The 12,758-nt window shown below is 42.9% G+C and overlaps 1 pseudogene; it reads right to left on the minus strand.

Moving 5' to 3' along the window:
* Positions 1-1,775: 1,775 nt before the first annotated feature.
* Positions 1,776-12,758, minus strand: part of LOC119941733 — a 40,523-nt pseudogene continuing 29,540 nt past the window's right edge.

Below are 12,758 nucleotides of genomic sequence, written 5' to 3' on the forward strand. Positions count from 1 at the left end.
CATCAAAATGTCTGCTTTATCCGGATGGATGGAATAAAAAAGCCGGGGCCGGGCAGGGGGGAGGACCAGAAAGGGTGGAGAGTGCTACTGCAAACACACGGGAAGAGAAAGCAGCTTGGTGCAATGGTGTTCGTTGCCGGGGAGGGGATCCCCTTTCTTTGGGGGATCCCCCTGTGGGCGGGGGGTCCCCGCTGCTCTGCGAAGCGATGCTGCTCCTTCTCCCGCGCCTGGAGAAAAGCCGGCAACCTCCGTGGATGGGCCACAGGGAACGTTTCGGGGCGGGGTGGGGAGAGAAGCAGGAGAAGGAGACGTTTCATCGAGATATTTATTTATTTTGAAAAGCCACAAACCTAGAACGAGCAAAGACGAATGGGCAGATAAGATGACTGCTTCCCCCTCCACCCCATCCTAAATACTTATTAGACGGTGGACGATTTGCCCCCAACCTAAATCCTTATTAGGCAGTGGACGATTTTCCCCCATCCTAAATACTTATTAGACGGTGGACGATTTCCCCCCATCCTAAATACTTATTAGGCGGTGGACGATTTGTCCCCATCCTAAATACTTATTAGGCTGTGGACGATATGTCCCCATCCTAAATACTTATTAGGCGGTGGACGATTTGTCCCATCCTAAATACTTATTAGAAGGTGGACAGTGTGTGTGTGTGTGTGTGTAATGGTGCGCGGGGGGTGTGTGTGTTAAGGGGTTAACGCTCCGTTGCCTAAATGATTGGCTTCCGAAAAGATGAACTGTCATATCTTTTAGGGTTTGTTTCTCTTTTGTTCTTTCCCAGCTCCATTATCCAAAGAGAAGGGAGTTTCAGCGAGCAGGGCAGGGAGCGGTTTTCACTGGGGAATGCGATGGAGAAACGCCCACCAAACCTATAGTCGCTACTTGGTGGGTGGCTCAGAGGTGGCCTTGGCGAGGGGAATGATGCTTTTTATGACTGCTGGTAATCCTTATGGAAGAGCTGCCTACTCTCACCCCATCCTCCCTCCTTCCCTCCCTCTTCATCTACTGCAGAAGTGGCGGGGTGCAGGGACACAGGAGCTTTCTCCTCCTTCTCCCCACTTCCCTGGCTCTGGGAAAATGTCGGAGGAGGGACGGGGTTTGCCCCGGGGAAGCTGCGGATGGTGAGATTGCTCTTCTGGAGCTGGAGGTTACCGCCAGCCCAGCCCCGGCCACCAGCATTAACTCCCAGGCCGCCCCAAGTCCCAGAAGTGGCAAGGGAAAAGGGGTGCCCTGCTCCCTCTATCTGAGCCCCCCCTTCCTAGGCACCCCCCCCCCATCACTCACTGCCAAGGCCTTGTGTGGGGAGGTGAACCACAGAACCAGCCACCCCAGCAGAATGCCTCTGACCCCTGAAAGAGAGTTTCCTTACCTTTTTCTGACCCTGCTGAAATGGTACTGCATTTCTAACTGAGCCGCTGGAGGGGTTGCCTCCACAACTTTGCAGCTTTCTCCAGATTTTGTTTTTTCTCTTTTTTTTAATCCCGATTTCTGACTTGGAAAATGAGCTACCACGAACGGTTAAAAGATTTCTATGGGGTACTACCGCCAATGTAGTGCTAACCATCTTCAAGATTGGAGGTTTTCTTGCCTTTGAGGTCTGCAACGGTTTCCAAGGTTTTGGACCAATTGCACATTTTCACTTGGAGAAAATAAGAGACCTTATTTTAGCTTTTTGAAACAGACTGTATTATTTATGCTTTACCTGGCTTAGATACCTTAAGCAAAATGGTTGGCTTGCTCATGTATTGATAATCGCTTTAATCATACTTGTTGAAGCATCTGGGAGGTTTAAGGAGGCAAATTGTCAGTTTTGTGTCTTCAGAAAGTCTTGTTGCATCAGTACTGGACATTTAGGAAATGAAATGAATCATGCCTCCAAAAATCTAATGAAACCATCACGTGCTTTTCATTTCTTAATCAAGTTGATCATCACAAGGTGAATGTCAAGTTGGTTACTTTCCCAAAGAAGAGTGTTAGTGTCAACAGGATAGTTTTAATCAGGATTATGCCTACATTAGAAATTTGCCTAGGACACTTAAAATGTTTACGTTTGAAAGAAGCATCGTATTATGAAATGTTTCTTACCTAAGGAGCTTGCCTGCAGCATTAATGTCTAATCTGTTTTCAAATGACTTTCCAGTACTCACAAAGGTACTGAATTCCTGGTTCCTGGGGGTCAAAGTCCTTGCAACCTATACAACAGCAAAATCCAGGCAACAGTTGTGCTGACTCCCACCCTCTCTATCTCTCTCTCCCTCTCCCTCCCTCCCTCCCTCCTTCCCCCACCTCTCCAATATTTGCCCACCTCGAGGTGAAGTACAAGAGACAGAGAAAGTCAGGTTTAAATCCCATTCATTCCTATGTCAATCAGTTTCTCTCACATGGATACAAGAATATCCACAACTAGTGTTGGCCTCGATCAGTGCTTTGCACATAGTGACCACTCAATAAATATGATTGAACGAATGATCATCAGAACATCCGATGACATGGCTATAATAATCAATCAATTGTATTTATTGAGCGCTTACTGTATGCAGAGCACTGTACTAAGCGCTTGGGAAGTACAAGTTGGCAACATATAGAGCCAATATAATAACTTCATAAGCATAACTTCTATGGATCGTATATAGACCCCTGATATTAATTGCCCATTTCTTACCCTATGTGGATTCCCTGTTCTTACAAAGGGAATTTCCTTTTTTTGATTAAGGGCTTTCTAGAAAGGAAATATTTTCCCCACTTTTCCTGGCTGGGCTATGGGAAGGAACCACAATAAACTGCAGTCTACCCATTCCCTCCTCACCCTATCCCCAAATTATCCAATGCAGTTTTAGATGGTTCAAAGGGTAAAGTGGTACCTGGGTGACAGCAGCCTTGTGCCAACTGAATGCCCATTTTTTCATGGTATTTATTAAGTGCTTACTATGTAGCAGCTTTGTACTACATGCTGGAGTAAATACAAGCAAATCAGAATTGGACACTAGTTCATACTCTACATTTTATAGATGAGATAACCAAGGCACAGAGAAGCTAAGTGCCTTGTCCATGGTCACACAAGAGACAAGTGGTGGAGCCAGGTTAAAACCCAAGTCCTTCTGACTCCCAGGTCCATGATTTATTCTAAAGAGACTCAGAGACCTATCATTTGCCCCAAGGCCTGTAGCAGCAGTTTGAATTTTTCTGAGAGAGTGGAGGATGAAAGGGAATAGTGGCAGCAATGTTCAAAATCCCCCTGATGTTAGTGATAACACCCAAAAAAATGATCAATCCTCAGAAGTTCCATTCCTTCCACTGGAAGTTCTGTTGACAGAAGTTCTGCCTGGTGGCCTGGCCTCATGAGGAATTTTCCCAGCCTACTGGGAATAGATAATCCCACAAGACCAGTGAAGACTCTTTTAACCATATCTCATTGTGAGCAGGGAATGTGTCCGTTTATTGTTATATTGTACTCTCCCAATTGCCTAGCAGAGTGCTCTGTGCACAGTAAGTGCTCAAAAAATATGATCGAATGAATGAACACCTTGCCCATCCTCCACACCAAGAATCTTTTTCTGACTGTCCAAGTCCAAGAAAGGCCTCAAACTCTGTTTTCCAGGTCCAAGAGAAGTTTTATTTATCCCATGCAATAAATTAGTGTTATGCAGCATTACAAATCCTGATATTTATCAGACTATGGGAATGAACTCATCAGAGAGACATATGAATGCTTCAATGCATTCAGTAAAAGAAAGTCAGCCCTGAACTTCAAATGGGCCCTTCCTTATAAATGGGGCAGCTTTTTGTTGAATGAAAAAAATTTTGCCATGGAAGGAGAAGGATTCTTCAAACTGTCAGACTGATGAAAACAGAAAAAAAAATTGGATATTTGCCAAGCAACCCAAGAATATAATGTTGCCTTATTAACATGCTCCATGAAGCCTTCAAGGGTCTAAACTTCTGCACTGTTTGAAGGGGACTATGTTTATAACTGTCTGTGCTGGTTACAAATCCTACAGGTGATGTGCTTTACCATATGTCACATCTTGGAGGCTTGTTTTCTAGTTCTCCTTTTGTAGAACAGCCTGAACATGACTAGAATGTGGCTCAGTTGGTGAATTTCACACTTTGGGAGAGTCTGCTTTTAAAGATAAACACACACACACACATACATACATACATATATATATATATATATATATATACATACCCAAACCCACCCACCCCCACACACCAAAGGAAGTGCTTTTGGCTTGAAAACCCAGTTCACTCTAGTTGAGCTGTGGCTTTGGCTCAGCTGTTGTGGATCAGGAGTGAAGAACACTGAAAGTTGGAGGAGAATTGACCCATGATTTAAGGCTGCCGTGGAATCCTTAATTCACTACCCAATGCCTACTTTGTGCAGCTAATGAAGTGCCTCTTTGAAGATCAAAAACATTAGACTTGCTTCTGGATATTGAACTAGGATACCTTGTTGAAGTAAGACTCAATCAATGGTATTTATTGAGCACCTCCTTTGTGTACAGCATGATACAAAACACTCGGAAGAGTACGATGTGCAGAGTTGGTAAACACATTTCTTGCCCATAGCGAGTTTACCCTCTAGAGGAGGAGGCCATCATTAATGTAAATAAATGAATAAAACTAAAAAGCCTGGATTAAGTTTTCTTGGCTCGTTTCATCATCAGTGGTATTTATTGAACACTTATTATGTTCAGCACTGTGCTAAGTGCTTGGGAGAGTACAGTACAACAGAGCTGATAGATACATTCCCTGACCACAACAAGCTTATAATCTTATTTCTATTCTACAGGACCTTTGGGGTTATTTTGAGTGCTCTTTAGAGTTCCTTTATTGTAGAGAAAAGTAGTGTTATAATCACTAAGAAATCATTGACTCTGTGGTAATAATCAATTTTTTCATCTGAGTGAATATATAGTTACAATTATTAAACAATTCAGGCCAGCCAGAGTTTTATCCTGTTTAACACTTCTAGAAACTCAATAGATGATAGTGTATGTAAAATGGAGTTTCACCTTGTATATATTTTAAATTCTTAATACTGTTGCACTCTAAGTGCTTCTATCCTTTCTTTTTTTTTCTGTCTGGTTCCAAAGTTCTATTTTTTACATACATGAGAAATTGGATTCTTAATTTTTAAAATCGCTTTGTACAGAGAAAAATATGTAGCAATTTTACCTTCTAGAATGGTTTAAGCGTATAAAATGAATGACAGCCTTGTTGAAAACTTGCATTCCAAGACTGATCCATTCATTGTAAGGTGACCCTCTTTATAGCCCATACCCAGTAATGAAAAAAAAGAAAGGACAGGTAGCAATTTCAACTGAATCCATAAGGCACTTTCATTAACAAAGTGAGGGAAAAAATTAAAACAATATATCAGAATTGTTTGTACTTTGTATTTTGGGTTAAATTTTCTCATCATCCTATTTGATTTGTTGCCGGGATTGACAGTGCTCATGTTTGCTTCTCATATCTTGCATCATAATATGTGCCAAACACTGCTAAGCACCGGGGCATTTATAGGTGAACTAGGGACAATGGGTAATACCCATATTACAGTGGAGGAAACTGAGAAACAGAGAAGTTAAGTGATTTACCCAAGGTCACACAGCAGGCAAGGGGCAAAAAACAATGTGAGACACAGGACTCCAGTAAAAAGGATAGAAACAGCAGGTAATCCCCATTTTACAGTTGAGGCATCTGAGAAACAGAGAATTTAACTGACTTGCCCCAGGTCATACAGCAGTCAAGTGGCAGAGCTGGGATTCAAACTCAGGACTAGAAGCAGAATGGCTTAAAAGGTAGAGCACAAGCCTGGGAGTCAGAAGGTCCAGGATTCTAACACCAGCTCCACTATCTCTATGTTACACAAACTGCTATGTGACATTTAACTTCTTGATGACTCAGTTACCCTTATCTGTAAAATAGGGATTAAGACTCTGAGACCCATGTGGCACATGGACTGTGTTCTATCTGAATAGCTTGTATCTACCCCAGCACTTAGTACAGTGTCTGAAACACAATAATAATAGTAATGATAATAATTATGGTATTAAGTGCTGTGACAAGCACTGTTCTAAGCGCTGGGGTACAAGGTAATACAAGGTAATCAGGTTGCCCCACGTGGGGCTTGCAGTCTTAATCCCCTTCAAAGCCCTACTGAGAACTCACCTCCTCCAGGAGGCCTTCCCAGACTGAGCCCCCTCCTTCCTTTCCCCCTCCCCATCCCCATCCCCCTGCCTAGCCTCCTTCCCCTCTCCACAGCTCTTGTATATATGTATATATGTTTGTACGTATTTATTACTCTATTTATTTTATTTGTACATATTTATTCTATTTATTTTATTTTGTTAATATGGTTTGTTTTGTTGTCTGTCTCCCCCTTCTAGACTGTGAGCCCGCTGTTGGGTAGGGAACGTCTCTATATGTTGCCAACTTGTACTTCCCAAGCACTTAGTACAGCACTCTGTACACAGTAAGTGCTCAATAAATACAATTTAATGAATGAATGAATGAGGCACAGAGAAGTTAAGTGGCTTGCCCAAGGTCATACAGCAGACAACTGGCAGAGCCGGGATTAGAACCCACATCTCCTGACCTCTAAGCCTGTGCTGTTTCCACTCTGTGCTAAATGCTTAACAAATACCCCCCCGCCCTCCCCTCTAAAAACAAGTCTCCTGACTCCCACTAGGACATGTTATTTCTCAGTCCTTTCAGCCTTCCATTTTGGTGGGCTACTGAAATTCAGAATTTATACTAGAATAGCTCATGAATAGCCGTTCACCTAGTCATCCCAGTCAACAGGGCTGTTGATTTCAAGTTTTTCACCCTCTGGATGGAGGGGACAATATGACAAACTTTATGTGAGCTGGCAATATACTTATTTGTGAGGTTGATATAGGAATTGAGTATCTTTGTGTGTTTTGCATATTATAAAAATCAAATATACCTAATGTGCAAGGCAAATTCTGGGTTGAGGGAGATCATTCCCAGAGTCACTTCACTCCCCACATCCTTCTCACTTCATCAGATAATTAGATGGAGATGAGCAGAGTGAAAAGAAGGCTAGATATATTAGGAGCTTATCCTGCTCATCATCATCATCATCATCATCATCATCAATCATATTTATTGAGCACTTACTGTGTGCAGAGCACTGTACTGAGCGCTTGGGAAGTACAAATTGGCAACATATAGAGACAGTCCCTACCCAACAGTGGGCTCATAGTCCCACTGTGACTGGGACATACATACTAACATACTAACAAAATAAAATAAATACTAACAAACATACTAACAAAATAAATTAAATAGAATAGATATGTACAAGTAAAATAAATAAATAAATAAATAGAGTAATAAATATGTACAAACATATACACATATATACAGGTGCTGTGGGGAAGGGAAGGAGGTAAGATGGGGGGGATGGAGAGGGGGACGAGGGGGAGAGGAAGGAAGGGGCTCAGTCTGGGAAGGCCTCCTGGAGGAGGTGAGCTCTCAGTAGGGCCTTGAAGGGAGGAAGAGAGCTAGCTTGGTGGATGGGCAGAGGGAGGGCATTCCAGGGCCGGGGAATGACGTGGGCTGGGGGTCGATGGCAGGACAGGTGAGAACAAGGTACGGTGAGGAGATTAGCGGTGGAGGAGCGGAGGGTGCGGGCTGGGCTGTAGAACGAGAGAAGGGAGGTGAGGTAGGAGAGGGCGAGGTGATGGAGAGCCTTGAAGCCCAGGGTGAGGAGTTTCTGCCTGATGCGCAGATTGATTGGTAGCCACTGGAGATTTTTGAGGAGGGGAGTAGTATGCCCAGAGCATTTCTGGACAAAGATAATCCGGGCAGCAGCATGAAGTATGGATTGAAGTGGAGAGAGACACAAGGATGGGAGATCAGAGAGAAGGCTGATGCAGTAGTCCAGACAGGATAGGATGAGAACTTGAATGAGCAGGGTAGCGGTATGGATGGAGAGGAAAGGGCGGATCTTGGCAATGTTGCGGAGCTGAGACCGGCAGGTTTTGGTGATGGCTTGGATGTGAGGGGTGAATGAGAGAGCGGAGTCGAGGATGACACCAAGTTTGCGGGCTTGTGAGACGGGAAGGATGGTAGTGCCGTCAACAGAAATGGGAAAGTCAGGGAGAGGGCAAGGTTTGGGAGGGAAGACAAGGAGTTCAGCCTTTGACATGTTGAGCTTTAGGTGGCGGGCAGACATCCAGATGGAGATGTCCTGAAGGTAGGAGGAGATGCGAGCCTGGAGAGAGGGGGAGAGAGCAGGGGCAGAGATGTAGATCTGGGTGTCATCAGCGTAGAGATGATAGTTGAAGCCGTGGGAGTGAATGAGGTCACCAAGGGAGTGCGTGTAGATCGAGAACAGAAGGGGACCAAGCACTGAACCTTGGGGAACCCCCACAGTAAGAGGATGGGAGGGGGAGGAGGAGTCTGCAAAAGAGACTGAGAATGAACGACCGGAGAGGTAAGAGGAGAACCAGGAGAGGACGGAGTCTGTGAAGCCAAGGTCAGGTAGCGTGTTGAGGAGAAGGGGGTGGTCCACAGTGTCGAAGGCAGCTGAGAGGTCGAGGAGGATTAGGAGAGTATGAGCCGTTGGATTTGGCAAGCAGAAGGTCATTGGTGACCTTTGAGAGGGCAGTTTCCGTGGAATGTAGGGGACGGAAGCCAGACTGGAGGGGGGCCGAGGAGAGAGTTGTTGTTGAGGAATTCTAGGCAGCGCGTGTAGACAACTCATTCAAGGAGTTTGGAAAGGAATGGTAGGAGGGATATGGGGCGATAACTAGAAGGTGAGGTGGGGTCAAGAGAGGGTCTTTTTAGGATGGGAGAGACATGGGCATGTTTGAAGGCAGAGGGGAAGGAACCAGTGAAGAGTGAGCAGTTAAAGATGGAAGTTAAGGAGGGGAGAAGGGATGGAGCGATAGATTTCATGAGATGAGAGGGAATGGGGTCAGAAGCACAGGTGGCCGGAGTAGCACTTGAGAGGAGGGAGGAGAGCTCCTCTGAGGATACTGCTGGGAAGGATGGGAGAGTAGCAGAGAGTGTTGAGAGCCGGAGGGCTGGAGAAGTGGGGGAAGTGACTTTGGGGAGTTCGGACCTGATGCTCATTTGAAACCCCAAGCAATAAGAGAAACTGGAACTCAGAGTTTTTTTACCTCTTCCTGAAGTCACACATTGTAATGCTCCCCTTTGTTTCCAACAGCTGTCCTGTTGACTTATGGGTGTTCCCCCTTTCTGACCTCATAAGTTCTCAATCTGCTAATTATTTCTAGGAGGTTTTATTTTCACCAAGTTTTTTTTAGCATTTCTCAAAAATGGCCCCCAGATAACAAAGTAAAATCATCCATCAGTCAATGGTATTTCTTGAGTGCTTACTGCATGCAGAACACTGTACTAAACACTTGTGGAGCACAATAGAGTTGGTAGAGCTGATCGCTGCCTTCAAGGAGCTGACAACTTAGCGTGGGAGACAGATATTAAAATAAAATACAAGTATCAGCAGAATATAAGGATATATACATCAGTGCTGTGGAGATGGGGGTGGATTGAGGACCAAAGTACTTAGGGGTACAGACATAGAGGCATAGCTGATGATGTCACAGGGAGGGAAATTGGGTGGAGAGAAGAGAGATTGGTTAGGGAAGTCTTCCTATCAATCAGTCATATTTATTGAGCACTTACTATGTGCAGAGCACTGTACTAAAATGCTTGGTAGGGTACAATATAACAGAGTTGGTAGATACATTTCCTATCCACAATGAGCTTGCAGTCTAGAGGGAGCTTACAGTCTAGTGGAGATTAACTCTCCTGAGGAGATTTAATTTTAGAAAGGTTTTTAATAACTTTTTTGGTATTTATTGAGCTCTGTCTGTGGGCAGAGTACTATAATAAGTGCTTCTTGTCTTGTGCTGTCAAGTCATCTTTGACCCATAGCAACTCCATGGACACATCTCTCTCAGAACACCCCACTCTCCATCTGCAGTCATTCTGGTAGTAAGTATATCCACAGAGTTTTCTTGGTAAAAATATGAAAGTGGTTTACCATTGCCTTCAACTTGAGTCTCCGCCCTTGACTCTCTCCCATGCCACTGCTGCCCGGCACAGGTGAGTTTTGACTTATAGCAGATTGCTTTCCACTCTCTGGCCACTGCCCAAGCCAGGAATGGAATGGGTAAGCCTCTGCTCACTCTCCCTCCCACATCTGAGACAGGTTGAATACTAGAAACTTTCCTTAGTGCTTGGGGGAGTATAGTACAATTGGTAGACATGATCTAAAGGATTTGAAGGAACTTGCAACAGGTGGGGAGAGTGGTGGGCTGTTGGGTATGAAGGTGGAGGGCATGAGTGAAGGGTTGATGGCGAGAGAGACAAAAGCAAGGCATAGTGCATACTTTGGTTTTAAGGAAGCAAATTGAGCAGGTTGGGTTGGAGTGGGAGTGAAGTGAGGATAAGTAGAGAGGGGAGAGATGATTGAATCCCTCTCAGGCAAACAATATTAACTAATTCTTAATCAGTGGTTGATACATGTGTATCAAGATAGATATTTTCATATACGCTTCTTTCCTCACCCATCACCTCCCTCCTCACCTTCGCATTCCATGCATAATGATATCGGAAAGCAAATGCTTTCATGCCAGAGGAGCTATTACAGATAGGGCTGTAACACACCCATGACACTCACTCTAACAAGCAGCCCCTTCCAGTAATCCACAGAATCCTGTGTATAAGTACTAAAAGCAGCATGCCTTGGTGGATAGAAAGGGTATGGGCTTGGGAGTCAGAAGATGTGGGTTCTAATCCTGACCCTGCCATTTTCTTGCTGTGTGACCTTAGGCAAGTCACTTAACTTCTCTGTGCTTCAATTACCTTATATGTAAAGTGGGGATTCAATACCTGTTTTCCCTCCTACTTAGACTGTGAGCCCCATCTGGAACAGGGACTGTGTCCAACCTGAAAAACTTGTACCTACCCTAATGCTTAGAACAGTGCTTGACACATGTAGTAAGTGCTTAACAAATACCATTATTTTAAAACGTGATGGAACATTTACAAATTATTTTTATCTCACTTAAGAAATCAATCAATCAATAGCATTTATTTAGCACTTTCCTGTGAATTTGGGTGAGTACAAGATTGTTAGCTTCTTGAGTTCAGGGATCATATCTAACTAACTCTAATGTACTCTTTCAAGAGCCTAGTACAGTGCATAGCATGGAGCATAGCTCTTAATAGCTAGGCTTGATTGACTGACGGATTGATAGGTACAAAATAGCCAGAAGACACAATTCCTGCCTACAAGGAGCTTTCTATCTAATAGAAGAAACAGACAAAATAGTTTACGATTAGGAGGAAGAAATTCTTAGGTGGTGGGGTATTTAAATCTATATGTACAAAACCAATAAAATAAAAATTATACTTTTATTTTTATGTAATATTTCTTTTTTTTTCAAAAATAATTCTTTCAAGGTAAGCTGTCAAAAAAATCATGTGCATCATTTAAGCCTTTTTAAATAAGCATATTATTCTGATTATTCTTGGAGAGGGAAGGTTTTTTAACCTAAATCATGATTTTTAAAAATAAAAGCTCAGAAATAATCTCTTGTAGTTTGCTCTGAGTATGGAAAATTTGGATTGATTTATAAAATAAGATAAAAATTACAAACGTACCACATTTGAAAAAAAAACCAAAAATCTTTCAACTTTCCCCATAAAGCAGTTGCTTGTACAGTCACCCAATTATCAAATCTTCTTATATGGCTCACCTAAAAAAATGTGTTGAGAAAAATAATAATAAATAAATTTGGGTCAGTAAACTGGTTGCATGCCAGGATCTTGTTCTTGTTTATTGTATTTTGTCACTTGATATTGTTTCATGATCAAAGAGTTAGCCATATCCAATCACCTCAATCCTTTTTTAGACTTAGAATAACAACATTTATTATGTACTTATTGTGTACCAAGTGCTGGGGTGCAGATTGGAACAGATTGGATACAGCCAAGATATTTCAGTTTGGTCTGATGCTCATGCCACATTGGGGCCATAGTCTGCCAAGATACAGTGCTAACCTTCATGATTCCATTCCTAATTCTGATTCTAACAGTGCATCATTAGACAAAGGAGAAGAAATCAGAATTAGATGGTGTACTGCCCAGTTGGTAGAATTCAAAGAGAGCTTTGCACCATGTCCTGACAAGACATATGTTGGTTTTGTATAAAGGCTAGCCTAGTGTAGGTCAGTGCATAAATTTTTCCCCTTTTTGGGGGGTGGGGGTGGGTTTGCAGCCATCTGTAATAATTTTCTGACTCTACAAGGTTCATGAGTAACAAGATGATCAGGCTTAAGCATCTACTTCTTTCTTTTTACCAATTCATCCTCTGGTGGAAGTCCTAATAATCAGTCAAATAGTCAAAGTCAGGAACCTGAAGGAAAAAGAAAAAAAAAGTCCGATTGAAACAAACTAGTACTTCAGTTTCTGAGTAGCACCGACCAGATATCAGAGGGTTGTAACATTTTCTTCACCAGGAAACCTCTGCTTAACACAGGCTACTTTGGCATTATTTTATGACACTCTTCAAGATACCTTTTTAAAGTTGATTCCTGTTGTTTTAAAGATCTGTTCCTAGATTTATGCCATATATTTATTTAATAGCAGAAATATAATTTTATTTTCTCTCTTTAATAGCTTTTGAGATATGTTATATTGTGTTCCCAATATTTAAAGCACATCAAAGGATACAA

The sequence above is a fragment of the Tachyglossus aculeatus genome, chromosome 2, assembly GCF_015852505.1.
Source record: "Tachyglossus aculeatus isolate mTacAcu1 chromosome 2, mTacAcu1.pri, whole genome shotgun sequence".
NCBI lineage: Eukaryota > Metazoa > Chordata > Mammalia > Monotremata > Tachyglossidae > Tachyglossus > Tachyglossus aculeatus.